The 13,667-nt window shown below is 38.1% G+C and overlaps 1 long non-coding RNA gene across 1 annotated transcript; it reads right to left on the bottom strand.

Moving 5' to 3' along the window:
* Window positions 1–1,404: 1,404 nt before the first annotated feature.
* On the bottom strand, window positions 1,405–3,960 carry LOC142100145 (uncharacterized). The gene is made up of 2 exons (XR_012678736.1): window positions 3,849–3,960; window positions 1,405–1,984 (listed from the first exon to the last, which is right to left on the bottom strand). It is a non-coding gene; the product is annotated as an uncharacterized LOC142100145 (long non-coding RNA).
* Window positions 3,961–13,667: the final 9,707 nt, after the last annotated feature.

The following is a 13,667-nucleotide window of genomic DNA, read 5'->3' as shown; positions in this document are numbered from 1 at the left end:
ATTAACAACTGGCTATATAATTCTGGACTCAGCACCGTTCTTTATTGGTTTATTTCTTTATATGTTAGTTATTGCTTATCATGTCTTACAATATTCTTAGGTGTTACTTTTTAAGCCTCATTTATAGGTGAATATAATTTTGAATAAATAGGTATTTTAAGAATAAGGTTTCAACCAGCACTAGGCTATGCCAGCCTGCAATGGACCAAACCAAAAATATTCTGAGCTCCAAGATAACAGATAATCACAAGAGTGCCCATGAAGCACAAAAGTGGAAGCCTTCACCAGAATCTGATGAGGAAGGAGGTTCAGATGATAAAGGAGAAATAGAGTCATGGTTGCCAGCAGCTGACTGTCTTAATATTTCTAGAAAGATTAGTTCATCTTTCATATCTCCATTTTCCATTGTCCTTCCATATTTCAAAGTTATCACACCATGCATACCTGCACATCAATGCCAGTTGCCAATGGCTGATTTAGTATTAGTGGCTGATAATTCTTCTAACTTACCATAGCCAAACACACTTTTTCTGCCACCAGGTACAATTGTTTTATGTATCAATTGATCCCCACACCTATTAGATTGTAAGCTCCTAGGACATGGCCATCTTTACCGTCTGTTTAATGATATTGCATGTAATTTGTTTCTATCAATGTACAGTGCTGTGTAATATGTTGGGCAATTTAGAAATAAAGGCTCATAATAATGTTTGTAGCGATCCAAGTAATATATTCTGCTGTACAAGATATTGTGGGCTGTGGATCTTTGTGATCATACAAGTTCCAGATCTTATGTATGTGGGACTGTGACTGAATACAGGTGAAGTGAAAATATAGGTTCCTGACTAAATATATGTGCAGGGTGGGCTGGCAAGATGCAGCCCGGGGGGGCGCACAGGCGGGCCGTCATATGACACGTGGTGCGGCCGCGTCATCAATGTAAGCTGTCATCTCGCCGATTTCCGGCGACTTGTACAACCCGGACTATGATACATTTACCCCCAACTGTTTTAAGTAGTATTTTTGTTTATTTTCACAGTGCTTTTCATTAGTTGTTGCCAAGTTTGGAAATACACTTTAATTCAGTATTATTATAATAATAATAGTCTGTGTTTTTAGAGCACTTATGTGTTTTCAACTGATATAGATATTTTGTTATTCTTGTAAATATAAAATGTAGGCTCTCTATAATGTTTATTTACAGAACAGATCTATCTTGTCCCTCTTTCCTATATGAATCATTGAACCTGTATCATGTTTACTGCACAGTTTCTTCACAAGTTTTTTCAGTATTTCCTATAAAAGGTCAGAAAAATTGTAAATGTTCTATAAAAACATAGAGATCATAGTGAAACATATAGATATAAACCGATTAGGACGGAATAATTAAAAATGACGCACATATAGCAAAAATACACATATATATAACACAATACCTTATGTGTTAATAAAGAAAGCGCTTGTGTATCTGAGACATAAAAGAGATATTTCTGTAGTTGGACACATTCTTAGTTCACAAATGTAGAAGATGAAGGTTGATAATAGGTGCAGATCCATTTGTCCATCTCTGGTGCAACTATTTCCAGTTAACAGGTATAACGTAAATGACTTTAGTCAGGTATTGTGAATGTATACAAAACATATTTACACTGTACAGATTTTGTCAAAGGCCATGTTTTTTGTATTATGATCCAACTTTTAATATTTTAAATTGCTAAATCCTCTAGTTGATTGGTGGCAGGGTCTTTGGCTTTTTGACATTTGCAGCTCTGAAGTCACCAATCTTCTGGCTGCGATTGTCATATGATGGGTATCTGACACTGTGATTTGCTTCTTGCCTCCGACGTAACACTTTATTGCAGATTGTTAGTAGACTGTTTGAATTCATGTCATAATCTGTCTGCTGACCGATAAGGTAGTTCTTGGGTGCAATGGATGGCAAAGTATTCATTTTTGGATGACTATCCAGTTCTTTATGATAGCCCTGTGTTAGACAACATATTATTATATTATAGGACAATTTCAGACGTAAAAATACCTTCACATAAATGAGTTTAATGAAATTAAAAACAAGGTTTATTGTGCAGCAGTATGGTATATATGAACCTTGTAAGAAGATGTAACGTCTCACATTTACAGATGCTGTGTTTGTTTTAAAACACACGTAAAGTGACTCTACGTACTCCTGAATTCAAGAAAAAAGAGAAATGAATAATGGATTTACAGAGCACTCCTATCCTATACAATCTTGATAATAAAAAGTTTATTGGGGTTAATACCTTTAATAATTATATAATATGAAAAAGAACCTATCTCTGAAGCATATTAATATACTCTACTGCCTGACTGCCGTTTGAGAACTTGGTATCTTATACTAACAATGGATATCAATAGGATCATATACTGATAAATATCTACATAGTGATCATCGGCTGCTCCTTAGATTCCACTTACTGGCTACATATTCCGCGGTTTATATTGTAAACACTATTCTACTTTTTGTTCACATTCTTTCTATTTTTTTTATTATATTTCACTTTTATAGACCTAGGGTATATTAATATGCTTCAGAGATAGGTTATTTTTAATATTATATAGTTAATAAAGGTATTAACCCCAATAAACTTTTTATTATCAAGATTGAAGTGGATAGGAGTGCTTTGTAAATTATTATTCCTTTCTCTTTTTCTTCTATACTTATTTATGGGAAGAGCACTCCCTCACCCTAATACTGTTTATGGGGTGGGAATGAGGAATATCCCAACTCTGTGCGGATGATGTAATTTCTCTATGTATACTCCTGAATTCAACAAGGAACGGATCTGAAGACACTGCAGGATACGTCAAATGCCTATGTGGATAATACATTCTCAAAGGAAAGCACAGAAAAAAAACCCTATTGAATTAATGTCACCTGTTAAAAATAAAAGTATTAATGACAGAACATATATATATATATATATATATATATATATATATATATATATATATATATATATATATCCCCCCCAACACCACCACTAAATTCATTCATTCGGATAATTTTAATGTCTACTGAATATAAAATACATTTTTACAGTTACCCTTGACTGCAAACACATGTTATAGCATGCATATGACACTGTCATGACTAGTACTCCGGACTTAGACTAGCCCTGTAGCTGGAGCAAGAGATATGGCAGAAAAAGAAGTAACTTTGAGATGCTTAAAGCTTGAGTCTGACGTGGCTGCGCGCACTCGAGTTTGGCACGTCCTTACTGTACATTGACGATGGGCACATGCCCGGTCCCCTCCCTGCTCCCTCCCAGAATTTGTAGGCTGTAGTAAGTGTATGAAGATGCATTGAATGTTGCTGTATTTAGTTGCATATGACCCAGTTCTGGGCATGCACAGAGTCATTTTACATATGATACGCACAAAGTCAGTAGATAAGTGCCTTGATGAATCAGGCTCAGTATGTATCCCAGAGAATATGCCTAGAATATGTAAAAATATTAAATAATTTTTTTGATATTATAATAGTATGAAAATTGTAAGAAAATTAACCTAAATGCAGTGATTTTCAGTGACAGCAAGATCAACATTCTCAACTTTTCATTCTATCATTATTGTGCGCTTTCTGGTAAGTGAGAGTTATGATTTTGTTTTTATTTCTAGTGCATTTTACCCCATTTTTAGTAAAACATAGTTGAATCAAATTCTTTCATTAAATGCTGTTGTGTTCATTAAAGCATTACAAATGGTAGTCTAAAGTGTACGTTATCTACACACCAGTGTCCAAAACTTATTTATTTGGAGTGCAGCCTGGCTGTTATCACATTCAGATTTCTATATATTTGCAAGTCTACCTGGATGTTAAAGCATGGAGTTACTTGGGAACATACAGGTCTCTGGAGAAGCCTGCACTTTTCCTTAGATGATCCAATTCTCACACCTGGTTTACTAGAGGCACAAAGTCGGTCAATCTCTAAGTTTAGGTCAATGTAAGCTGAATCTGGAGTCTGTAACGCAAACACACAGTTAATAACTTAATAAAAAGATTATTCAGCAGAAGTCTAGATTAGACCTTCACTGTTTGTCCTTGACATTATAACCTCCAACTCTACCATCTTGCTTTCTGTCTTCCATATTAGTGAACATCTGAGTGCACCTGAGTACACTCACCATCTTAGTGACTATAGGGACATTTAATATACTTGCTCAGGGTAAATTAATGTGCTGTTGAGGTCAGATCTAGCATTATGCATCACATAATATAATACAACATTGTTATCACTCCCTTGTAACTATATTGTTAACCCTTGATTGCTTGCCTCCTAACTTTTCTCCCATTTAACTTAAGCCAACAAAGTCCCTGTACATTTAGGGACTCATGCAGAGTTGAGTGTAAGCCTATCTGCTTAGTGCTTACTGCACATGCCAAAAAAAAGATGTATGCCTGCATCCGTAAGAAGATTTGGTACTTGCGCCTCCTTATGGCTGGAGAGGCAGAACAGGTGAGAGAAGGGACATGCAAATGCAGACTGAGTACAGTAAGGACATGTTGGTGTATTTAGTGAATGGTGGCAGGCCTGCACAGAGACATTAATAGGTCTGTCTGTAGCAGTATTACTTACGGGTGCCTCATGGTTGATGATGATGGTTACCAGCTAGGTTGCGAGGTGCTTCTGATTGGATGATTTGATATTCACCTCTGAAGCTGATAAGTTCTTTTTTCATTCTTATATTAAATGAGCTTTTGGGGGCGTATTTTAGAATTATTTTATTTTTGCTACTTTTATCCATACAGGTGAAGGAAGATTATAGCTGCTTTATTATAGAAGGGATATTTTTTTATTTAAATAAACCTAATTGAGAATAAACTTTGCACTATCAGAACAAAACTGACCTGGCTCTGCTGTACTGAGAGCTTCTACTAGAAGTTTTATATAACTTATGGACCTTCTCCAGTTCCCTTCCATTGTTAGATCCCAAATTGAATGTACTTTATATTGTGCTCAAATGCAAAAACACAATTTTGCATGTCAGGTGAAGATATTTAAATTGTGTGGGTGGCTGTGCAGTAACCTTACCATGTACTGTGTCTTTCTATCTACCAGTATCATGGCTCTGCCAATTACGCTATCAACATCCTGGAGTAAGGTATATCTGGTCTGAGGATGGGGTTAAGAGACAATGCATACAAGAATATGTTTGCTCTGCATTGTGCACTTTATACAAGTGGAGGTCTTTACATATATAATGTAATGGTACACAATTATTAGTTAATTATTAATAATTAATTCACTATGATTACTTTCATTCAGGTTAGTTTTCTCACCTTGCTAGATACATCCCTTACTTTGTTAGTTTTGGCCTCTGCATACATTTCTAAAGCCTGGAAATAGAGATGGTTAATTAGCTGAAGTTGGGAGAAGACAGAAGGCTTATAAACTAAACATCTGAAACATATATTAGAGAGTACTTCAAATACAAGTTCTACCTGGATGTTGAGGCATGAAGCTAATTGTGGATATGTTGGTTTCTGGAGAAACTGGAATTTCCTTTCTCGAGCTGATCTCATTTCCCTCCTGTTCTAGTAGTGGAACGAAATAGGTCAAGCTCTATAATGTAGGCCAAAGTTGACCCTGGAGTCTGTAACACAAGCACATAGTAAATGCCTTAACAAAAACATTGTTCAACAGAAGACTAGTTTAGACCTGCATTGTTTAACTAGAACATTATAACCTTGAACCTCTGTCGTTATGCTTTCTGTTCTAGATTAGCGAAAATCTGATTGCACAAAGCATAAGGGACATATAGTTTACTTTCTTACAGTAAATTAGTATACTAAAGGTGAAGATCACAATTGCTAGGGTTCTCTGTGTTTGTGATGTGCTATTGAGGTCAGACCTGGCATTGTGTTACAAATAATACAATAGTAAGTTTCTAGTCAGCAGTGCTCACATGTAAACAAATAGCTAACCCTTCTTTTCTTTCCTTCTAACTTTTCTCCCATTTAACTTAAGACACCAAAGCCCCTTTAAAGGCTCATGCTGAGTTGGTTGGGTTTAAGTTTATCTGGGGGTAAGTACTCCTGACGTAAACCTAGTACATATGCGACTATTGTAAGACTGGATGCATCACAGTGGCTAAGTGGTTAGCACTTCTGCCTTACAGCACTGAGGTCATGAGTTAAATTCCTGACCACAGCCTTATCTGTGACAAGTTTGTATGTTCTCCCTGTGTTTGCATGGGTTTCCTCCTGGTGCACTGGTAGGTTAATCGGCTGCTAACAAATTGACCCTAGTCTGTGTGTATGTTAGGCAATTTAGACTGTAGGCCCCAATGGACCAGGGACTGATGTGAGTGAGTTCTCTGTACAGCAATGCAGAATTAGTGGCGCTATATAAATAAATGGTGATGATGATGATCTGGAGGTGCCTGTGACTCAGCATACGAGTGTGATACACTATTTTTATGTCCAGCACTTTGGCGGTTTTTTCTGTTTACACATGTACATCCAACTCTGCATCATCCCCTGAGTGCACAAGTCATATGATATTTAGCCTACTTGCTCAGGGTAAAGATTCATGTTGTCTAGGGTACATTTCAGAGCTTATTACCTGGTGGCCAGTGTACAATACAGAAATGATTCTCAGTGGCCAATGACTTTGCTCCCTGGTTGCCAAGTGTACAATATAGAGACCATTTTCTTAGTAGATAAGTGTAAAATATAGAGTCCAGTAACTGGTGTACAAAGGAAAAAAGTACCAGCTATTCAGCTCTTACCGTGTTATTTATACTTGTTTGCGTGAAAATCTACTCTGTAGTTTTAGGGGGGTATTCAATTGTCCGCGGGTTCAAGCGCGGAAAAACTATTACCGTTAATACGGTAATTTCTTGCTGGATTTCAGCTCGCAGCTCCCGCTGAAATCCAGTGAGTAATTTACCATATTAACGGTTTTCCCGCACAGGATTACCGTTATTACGGTAATTTTCGGTAATCCCGCGGACAATTGAATATGCCCCTTAATGTTTATCATTATCAGTAAGATTTCCTCTTATAATCATTTTACAAACAGGAAAACAACAAAACCAAGAATCCTAAGTGTTTTTAGAAAGGTTTGTGAGCAGCCAAACTTGAGCTCTGATTTCCTTGTGATTTTAGAGACCAGGAAAAAAAGTATGTTATGTGGAGAATCTAGATCACTTACCACTACTGTGACAGGCACTGGTTAGTCTTTCTTCAATAACAAAGAAGTCAGAAAATAATTTGCTTCTTGTCAACACCAAGAAAATATATATCTGACAAATAACCAGTGGTCTGTGATCATTCCTTGTTATGCTTGGTATATTGTGATGTCATGGAACCATGAGATCACAAAGCTTTATTTATAATGTGACATTAGCACATATGATTGTGACTCATAGCAACCAATCAAATTTGTGCTTTGGTCAGTTTAGTGCAAGTCTGACTAATGAAAGTAAAAGTCTGATTATTTAGCATCAGTCTCCACACTTGTATGTGTTGCATCATGCACAATAACATTACATATAGATACAACAGATACATTGATCTGGATTGATCAATAGGGGATTTCACTATATGAGTGCAAATTGAACAAGTTAAAAAATAGGGATAATTGTGTGCTATGAGCAGTTAGTAGATTAATGCAAGCTGGATCTAATAGTAACTTTCTTCCTGTGTGCTGTTTTATTCAGTGTATATGCACATATATACTGTTGGTCTGATTCAGAATGAGATATACATCAGTTTGTGAAGTATATCTTTGCATTTTTTCGCACTGGAACTTTTTGGCACTTATGGCTACTTATGCCTGAAGAGGTATGAAGAGGGAGGCAATGGGACGCGGTTTTATTTGTGGGTGGTCAGGGGCAGGTGTAGGAGCAGACAGGGGCGGATTGGGATCTTAAGTTGGCCCCGGAAAAAATAATTGAAGTGGCCTCGTGTGGGCGGGGGCAAAATTAAATGTAGGTGGGGCCAACACAAAAGTAGGCGGGGTTTAGAAGTACTGATATTTGGCTGTATTAACACTTAAGAAAACCTAGATGTGATGACTTAATACACAGGGAGTCATCTCTAAAGGAATGCAGGAAAAAAGCTGCCAGTCCTGTGCTATAAAAATACATGAATCCTTTTGCATGATATGCGACTGATTTATACCTCTGTCTCCAACTTGTTTAGTTGCCTACTAACACATCCTTCCAATATTCCCCTCATAGAAACATTTCTGACTTTAGTTAATAAGTTTAACTATTATGAAACTTGTTGGCACAAAAGCATTTGATCAGTCTGCCAGAGCAGCATATGAGGACCTCACTGTTGCATCTTTCCCTGATGTCATGAGATGCAAACTACCAGTCCAATCTCTTTCTCTAAGTGTGTGTGTGTCTGTGTGTGTGTCTGCAACAAAACACTTATTTTGCAACAATTGTGTTTGATCCCTAATGTGCCCTGTGATTGGGGGTGGTTTAAAATAACAGTGCAGGGAGGGTTGGAAGACAATGGCATAAGTAAAGGGGAGAGCTATTCCAAGGGTTTGCTGGTGATACAGTAAGTGCAAAGGAGCAGGATTAATAATATTGTCAGTGTAATCGGGGCTGGTCATATGTTCAACAAAGTGATCTGAGAATGGGACCAGTGCAAGGTAGAAGGCAGGCAATGGGATCAATACAGGAATCACTAAAGTATTACCAGAGCTGGATTAAAGCTCAGGCGGGCCTGGGGCACTTAAGATAGGGGGGTTGTCATTTTAGACGAATACACAGGCAAAACTGTGCTCTACTGTTAGGTGCACGTAGCTCTGCCTTCACTAGTAGTACAGTGTGAAGCGGGACATACCTCCCAATTGTCCTTGTTGTCGGACCAAACCTGACAGTCACCAGATTCCGGACAGTTGACAGACTCTCCTGTTCTTGTCACTTTCACCACCTGTGGCTGCTGTGTCTTTAGCTCAGTTGCTGCTTGTCTGGATCCTGGAATGTTGGAGGCCCTATTTGGAAAACAAAATGGGTACATGACATTTAAAAAACTCCAAACAGCACTGGCATTAAAATAATAGTATTCCCATTTAAAAAAATAAACTTATCTCCCTCCCTTCAAACAGCCCTAGCAATAAATTAATAGCATTAACGTTTAACAAATATAACCATTTCCCACAACAATCCACATTCAATAAATAGCCCTTCTCCCCAAACTCAGCCCCACATTCAATTAATAGCCCAAAACCACCCCAGCATTAAATTAAAGGGCCCACTATTCAATTAAACAGCTCCACCATCAACCAACAAATAAATTAATAGCACTAACCATTAAATAATTAGCTCCGACCCACAGTCCACCTTTAAATTAATAGCCCACCTCCCACCCAAATTACAGTAGAAACCCCCCAGCAATACATTCATAGCATTTATGTTAAATATACCTATTTCCTGCAACCATCACTGCCATTAAATAATTCATTCATATTTATTCACCCCAAAAAATCCCCACATTAAATTTATAGCCCCCATATCACCCAAGGATTGAGTTAAAGGTCCCCTCACCCCATCCTAAATTAATAACCCCACTATTAAATCAAATTGCCCCACCATCACCCCACAAATAAAATAACACTCATTAAATAATTATCCCCATCCTACACTCCACCATTAAATGAATTGCCTACCTCACACCCACATTATATTAAGACCCCCCCACTCACTTCCCTCACACATTATAATAAAAGAGCAGCCCCCCTTTCTGTCACATAGTATATTAGTATAGCAGCCCCTTCTCTCACATAGTATAACAGTAGAGAAGCCCCCATAGTATAAGAGCACCCCATATAGTAAAATAGCATAGCAGCCCCCACATAATAAAATAGTATAACAGCCCCTCACATAGCAAAATAATAGTATAACAGCCCCCCACATAGCAAAATAATAGTATAACAGCCCCCCACATAGTAAAATAGTATAACAGCCCCCCACATAGCAAAATAATAGTATAACAGCCCCCCACATAGCAAAATAATAGTATAACAGCCCCCACATAGCAAAATAATAGTATAACAGCCCCCACATAGCAAAATAATAGTGTAACAGCCCCCACATAGCAAAATAAGAGTGTAACAGCCCCCACCCCACTTACACTTACCTCGTTGGTATTATGCTGTATTTAAGTCTTCTCTGTCTGCATCATGCGCACACATGGGACGGCATCTGTCACGTGGTGCTCATCCCATGTGGCATTCTGCTCGAATGGGAATGGAGGAGGCCAAGTATGGGAGGAGAGGAGCTCCCTGATTCTTATTTTTATAAGTTCATTTTTTTTACTCCTCCCTGCGGCGCGGCCTCATTCTATCCTCTCCCCTCGTTGGAACCCGTGGTTCGGGGGGGGGGGGGGGGGGAGGGACTGGACCGGATAGAATGGGGCTGGCGCCGCCGGGAGGAGTAAAAAAAATGACCTTATAAAAATAAGAACTAGGCGGCCTCAGGTGTTACTGGCCTCCCGGGAAAATTCCCGGTAAGGGCAATGACCAATCCGCCTCCGGGAGCAGATGAGGATGACAAACAACACCCAAAATAGCGAACTGCTTATAATTATAGGTTTGCAAATGATTTGCAAGAACTTATTGATTATTTTAGTAGTCGCTATGCCATAAATTAGGTTTTGCCGAGCATGCTGTCGCAAAGATATGAAAATGTTTTTTTTACACATGCCGGGAAGCTGTTCCTGCTGTATTAGCTAGGTTATTTAAAGTTGAATGATGCTTTATAGCAATAGGATTTGTAACATATAAAATAAATGTTATTAAGTAGGACATGTTAGCAAGTTGCGTGCATGTGTCTGTGGGATATGTCTGTTGTCAAGCTACTCATTCTGATCTGGACACATCTGCAATTCTGAATATGGTGTACATACACATATACTGTCTATCTATTGTGAAGTGAATATGTTCCAATTGCGTAATCCAATGTATTAATGAAAGAGTGGCACTCCAGCAGGGCTTCACCGAAGGTGGAGAATAAAATACACTCCCTTATCAACAAAATGACTGTTCTATGTTAATTGCATACTTGCCAACTCTCCCGGAATGTTCGGGAGACTCCCGCATTTTGGGTGAGTCTAACGGACTCCCAGGAGAGTCTGGCAATCTCCCGCATCTGGGCAGAATTTGGTCCAAAACGCCACGTTTCATCGGGAATTGCGCCGTTTGGCCAAAATGACGCGATTTTTAGAGCCCCACCCCATTCACGCCCACCTTCCCATGGCAGCTCCCGGATCATACTTGCCATAAGTTGGCAAGTATGGTTAATTGTTTTCTTCTCAGGTGTATCATATGAGTAAAAAGTTAAATAAAGGGTGCCCATATGGTGCAGTAAGTAGTACCTTGGTCAACACACAATACATGAATGCCCACATACCAAATGTAGTGCCCTACAAATGAGAAATATAATTTAATTATATTGCTACTTAGGTAAAGTTGACTCTGTAGGTGAAAATGGCAACCTTCATTTTTCAAGCTCTCATTATAGCAAATTAAATAAATTATATACACTATTCTCAATTTATTAGATGTAAAAGGAATTCTAGTGATAGCGTTAGCAATTTATGCTCAAAGATTTTGAGGAAGAGAGACAAGACAGAAAGTATTAATAGGAACACATTATTCTAACATAATACAATACTGTAATCTAATCAATAGTGTGTTTAGTGCTGATATTAATTGTTGTGGAAATAAAAGAAAATAAATTCTTAAAAAGGATCTACTACTCATGGACCCTATGTTAATTAAATTCCTAACAAACCTTAAATAACATAAAAAGAAAGACTTTTTTTTAGCCATAAACTATCTAAAAAGATTAGTAGGGATGTGCACCGGCGACTTTTGGTGTCTCGTGTTTTGTGTTTTGGATTCGGATTTTCGTGATGTTTTGGGTTCGGATTTGTTTCGCAAAACTCCTGCTGAAAGGTTTTGGTTCGGATTTAAGGTTTCGGATTCGGAATTTTTTTTTAAAAAAGCATAAAAAGTTCAAAAATCAAGTTTTTAGGCTTATTTTCACTCCTACGCTATTATTAACCTAAATAACATTCAATAACAAGCATTTCCACTAATTTACAGTGTATTCTGAACACCTCACAATATAGTTATTAGTCCAAAACGTTGCAACGAGGTATCCTTCTGGACTGCATAGTGGAGTGGTCCCCACAATATAATAAGAAAACCTTCAACTGGTCTTAATCGCACCAAAAAATGTACCTGGACTGCATAGAGGAGTAGTCACCACCATATAATTTAAAAACCCTGAACTTGTATGATTCGCACCAATAAATGTATCTGGACTGCGTAGAGGAGTGGTCACCACAATATAATTTAAAAACCCTGAACTTGTATGATTCGCACCAATAAATGTATCTGGACTGCGTAGAGGAGTGGTCACCACAATATAAATAATAATAAAACCATCAACTTGTATGATTCGCACCAATAAATGTACCTGGACTGCGTAGAGGAGTGGTCACCACAATATAAATTAAAAACCCTGAACTTGTATGAATCGCACCAATAAATGTATCTGGACTGCATAGAGGAGTAGTCACCACAATATAAATAAAAAACCCTCCACGGGTCTGAATTCCAAAAAAAAAGTTTCTGGACTGCGTAGTGGGGTGGCCCGGTACACAATTTTTTACCGGGACCACAATATTATTAAAAAAAACCTCTACGGGTCTGAATTCCACCCAAAAAGTTTATGGACTGCGTAGTGTAGTGTTGCCCACAATATTATTTAAAAAGTTTGCAGCAACAGTCAACGTTGTTTAATATTCGATACACCTCTATCTGGACTGCATAGTGGAGTGGCCCCGGTACTAAATTTGGTACCGGGGCCACAATACCTCCGCCTTCAAATGGTCTGAATTGCACTGCACAGCTGCCTGCTCCTACATCCTCTGCAGCATATACATGGGGTTGTTCCAGCGTGTCAATACCTCTTGTTTTCAACGATGACAGGTCATTTGGATAAATTTTGGTTTTGGCAGCAACAGTCAACGTTTTTTAATATCTGATACGCCTCTATCTGGACTGCATAGTGGAGTGGCCCCGGTACCCAATTTGGTACCGGGGCCACAATACCTCCTCCAACGATGGTACATAGCATTCATCATTGAGATCCCATCAAGTATGTTAAAGACAGACAGGGTCGAAGTGTTATTGGCTGACTTTGTAAACCAAAAAACTGTCCCTGTTGCACATAGTCGTGCAATGAAGACTGACTTTTTCATTTAAAGGCTCCATCTTTCAAGTGTAGTGTTTGTAAGTCATATTATACTTTTGGTAAAATTTGTTTAATTTGTTCCTCTTTATGGTAACTACTAATAGAATTAAAGTATTAAATAGAATCGGCAGTTCCTCTTTATGGGAATTAGTAATAGAATTAAAGTATTAAATAGAATTAAAGTATTAAATAGAGTGGTATAGAGTGGTAGTGTGGTATAGAGTGGTCCCCACAATATAATAATAAAACCCTCAACTGGTCAGAATTCCACCAAACAAGTATCTGGACTGCGTAGTGGGGTGGCCCCGGTACCCAATTTGATACCGGGGCCACAATACCTCCTCCAAGTTCCAAGTGTAGTGTTTATAACATCTTAACACTACACTAATTCTAGCACGTCA

This window comes from Mixophyes fleayi, chromosome 8 (genome assembly GCF_038048845.1).
Source record: "Mixophyes fleayi isolate aMixFle1 chromosome 8, aMixFle1.hap1, whole genome shotgun sequence".
Lineage (NCBI taxonomy): Eukaryota > Metazoa > Chordata > Amphibia > Anura > Limnodynastidae > Mixophyes > Mixophyes fleayi.
Note: the sequence above shows the minus strand (reverse complement) of the source record. Positions and strands in the feature narration are given on the sequence as shown.